The sequence below is a fragment of the Nyctereutes procyonoides genome, unplaced genomic scaffold (assembly GCF_905146905.1).
Source record: "Nyctereutes procyonoides isolate TBG_1078 unplaced genomic scaffold, NYPRO_anot_genome, whole genome shotgun sequence".
Taxonomy (NCBI): Eukaryota; Metazoa; Chordata; class Mammalia; order Carnivora; family Canidae; genus Nyctereutes; species Nyctereutes procyonoides.
In genome coordinates this window covers 7,046,330-7,050,407 of record NW_026575117.1, presented here as the reverse complement: position 1 = coordinate 7,050,407, position 4,078 = coordinate 7,046,330, and positions in this window count along the sequence as shown.

Genomic DNA, 4,078 nt, shown 5'->3' with positions numbered 1-4,078 from the left:
ACTGGGGCTCCTGCCCTCACCGATTTCTTACCATGGCCTTCTGTGCTGCGCATGTTGTCTGGGGGTATCTCTCATGCACATGGAGTCTCGTGTTCCTGATGATGCCTAACCTGCCTGTTAGCAGGGACCAGGGCTTGTGGACCTTTTTATAGCCTCCATAGGTTTCAGTACATCTCTAGGTGTGAAGTGGACATTTGTTTAACTATTTCCCACAATTATCTAAGAGTTCATTTGGAGCATCTGGCCAAATTTGAATTTGAAGGTTGAATTTGGCTTTCTATTGTTCTAAAGGTTGAGGCTATTTTCCCTCCTTTTTTTTTTTTTTAAAGAATGCATTTATTTATCTGAAAGAAAGAAAGCAAGAGAGCATAAGCAAGGGGAGAGACAGAGGAAGAGGGAGAAGCAGACTCTGCTGAGTGGGGAGCCCGAGGCAGGGCTCGATCCCAGGATCCCGGGATCATGACCTGAGCTGAAGGCAGACATTTAACCAACGGAGCCACCCAGGTGCCTCACTATTTTCCCCCTATTTTATTTTATTTTATTTTATTTTAAATGTTTTATTTTTAAGTAATCTCTACACCCAGTGTGGGGCTTGAACTCATGACCCTGAGATCAAGAGTCACCTCTTCTGACTAAGCCAGCCACCCCTGTTTGATTTGCCAACATATAGTGTAACACCCAGTGCTCATCCCGTCAAGTGTCCCCCTCAGTGCCTGTCACCCAGTCACCCATCCCCCTGCCTAAATACGGACTTGCACAGAAGTCTCCCAAAGGAGAGAGTAGGAACCTAGGAAATATCTGGTAGTCTTAGGTCTTTTCCTGATTAGAGCATTCAACAGATTCCTGCCACTTTTGAAATTTCTCCTGGGACACATTTGTGGTCTTAGCTTGTGTGAAGAAATCTTCGGTCGGCAAACATTTAATTATTGTCAGTTGGCAGTTCCTTGCGGGTGGGAATTCTATTATTGCCACCTTTCTCCCATTTGGCGAGCATAGTTCCCAATGCATAGTAAGCTCTCAGATATTTGTTTCGTAAGTGAATTTCTGCTTTGTTTTTCTTATTTCCACATTATGAAGTATTTTCTCTTGGCTTAAAGGGTAACCAAATTATATGTGAATATGAAAACCAAGACAGAGTAAGTGTAAGAGTAAGCAATAATGAGCTTTCAATCTTACCTTTGGACGGGCTTGGGACTGCCTCCCTGATGTTAGAAGTTTCGTTTAAAATCTGACTCAGAGATTTTGCTTTCCTTTGACCCCACCTCCCTAAGCCCATAAATGCTGTTTGCAGTAATTGTCTGCTGGGAAAGGGCCCTACCTTCTCCCCAAAGCCTCTCTTCTCTAAACGATGTCAGCCATCACATCCTTGAAGGAAGGTAACATGTTTAGGCCTATGAAAGAATAAATGGTACAAGGAGGGGTCTAGGGAAAGATAGCATATGGCTTGGGAAAGTAAAGAAAAAAAAAGGGGGGTATTCAGGTGCTGAGCTTGTCCATAGCTGATTGAAAGGACCTGAAAGAGGAACTCTAGAAAGAAAACACACACCTGACTTTTCTGTTAGCAACAGAGATGGGAGTTAACCAGAACTGGTGGAAAAAAACAAACATATTTTCCCTTCTCTGGTTCCTTAATTACTATTGGTTCCATAGGATAGATAGAAAAAGAATCAAAGAGAACTGTGATCCAGAAAGAATTTGGATGAAAATTCTAAGTGGAACTCACAGCACTGGTGTGAGGCTGGTGCTCGCTCCTGATTCTGGCTACTTTCATGCTGTGTGTAGAGTTCAGCATGGACAAGGATGGGGAAGTCCTTCATGTTTGTAACATCGCTATGAATGGATTTCTTCCACTTTTCTTTTTTAGGCCTTTTGAATTCCCCAAAAAGAAAGAAAGACAGACAGAGTGGGAGAAAGAGAGAGGGAGATGGAGGGAGGGAGGGAGGGAGGGAGAGAGAGAGAGAGAGAGGAAGAGAGGAAAGAAGGAAGGGAAGAAAGAGGGGCACCTGGGTGGCTCAGTTGGTGAAATGTCTGACTCTTGATTTCAGCTCGGGTCTTGATCTCAGGGTTGTGAGTTCAAGCTGTGTTGGACTCCATGCTGGGTGGGCATAGAGTCTATTTTTTTAAAAACGAACTAGGGGTGGTGGAAGGGTAGGTGGGCGGGGGGTGGGGGTGACTGGGTGATGGGCACTGTTGTGGGCACTTGACGGGATGAGCACTGGGTGCTATTCTGTATGTTGACAAATTGAACACCAATAAAAAATAAATTTATTAAAAAAGTGTGAGAGGAAAAATATGTCCTTGTTATTAATTTAAGCTAAATAAAATTTGGCTGGAAGATGGAATTATTTTAAAAGAAAAAATTAGTTCATAGTAATAGTGATTGTAATTTTCCAGTCCTTTAATTTAAACTGGATTGATTTTCATACTCCTTTGGTTCGGGGTGTCTACCAGCAGCAAAGAAACCACAGATTCATTCTACCACTGTCCTCTCACTTTTATTTTTAAAGATATTTTTATTATTATTATTTTAAAAATATTTTTATTGAAGTTCAATTTGCCAACATATAGTATAATACCCAGTGCTCATCCTGTCAAGTGCCCCCTTCAGTGCCTGTCACCCAGTCACCCCATCCCCCCGCCCACTTCCCATTCCACTACCCCTTGTTCATTTCCCAGAGTTAGGAGTCTCTCATGTTTTGTCACACTCTCTAATTTTTCTCACTCATTTTCTCTCCTTTCCCCTACAATCCCTTTCACTATTTCTTTTATTTCCCATATGAGTGAGACCATATAATGATTGTCCTTCTCTGATTGACTTACTTCACTCAGCATAATACCCTCCAGTTCCATCCACGTTGAAGCAAATGGTGGGTATTTGTCATTTCTAATGCCTGAGTAATATTTCAGTGTATACATATACCACATCTTCTTTATCCATTCATCTTTTGATGGACACTGAGGCTCCCTCCACAGTTTGGCTATTGTGGACATTGCTGCTATAAACATTGGGGTTCAGGTGTCCCAGGTTTTCATTGCATCTGTATCTTTGGGGTAAATCCCCAGCAGTACAATTGCTGGGTTGTAGGGTAGCTCTATTTTTAACTCTTTGAGGAACCTCCACACAGTTTTCCAGAGTGGCTGCACCAGTTCACATTCCCACTAACAGTGCAAGAGGGTTCCCCTTTCTCCACATCCTCTCCAACATTTGTGGTTTCCTGTCTTGTTAATTTTCCCCATTCTCACTGGTATGAGGTAGCATCTCATTGTGGTTTTGATTTGTATTTCCCTGATGGCAAGTGATGCAGAGCATTTTCTCATGTGCTTGTTGGCCATGTGTATGTCTTCTTTGGTGAAATTTTTGTTCATGTCTTTTGCCCATTTCATGATTGGATTTTTTGTTTCTTGGGTGTTGAGTTTAATAAGTTCTTTATAGATCTTGGATACTAGCCCTTTATCTGATATGTCATTTGCAAATATCTTCTCCCATTCTGGAGATTGAGGAAGACACAAAGAGATGGAAAAATATACCATGCTCATGGATCGGAAGAATTAATATTATGAAAATGTCTCTGCTCCCCAGGGCAATTTACACATTCAGTACAATCCCTATCAAAATACCATGGACTTTCTTCACAGAGTTGGAACAAATAATCTTAAGATTTATGTGGAATCAGAAAAGATCTTGAATATTGATCTTGAAAAGATCTTGAATAGCCAGGGGAGTATTGAAAAAGGAAACCAAAGCTGGGGACATCACAAAGCCAGATTTCAAGTTGTACTACAAAGCTGTGGTCATCAAGACAGTGTGGTACTGGCACAAAAACAGACACACAGGTCAATGGAACAGAATAGAGAAGCTAGAAATGGGCTCTCAACTCTATGGTCAACTAATATTTGGCAAAGCAGGAAAGACTGTCCACTGGAAAAAGGACAGTCTCCTCAATAAATGGTGCTGGGAACATTAGACAGCCACATGCCGAAGAATGAAACTAGACCATTCTCTTACAACATACGCAAAGATAAACTCAAAATAGATGAAAGATCTAAATGTGAGACAAGAATCAACCAAAATCCTAGA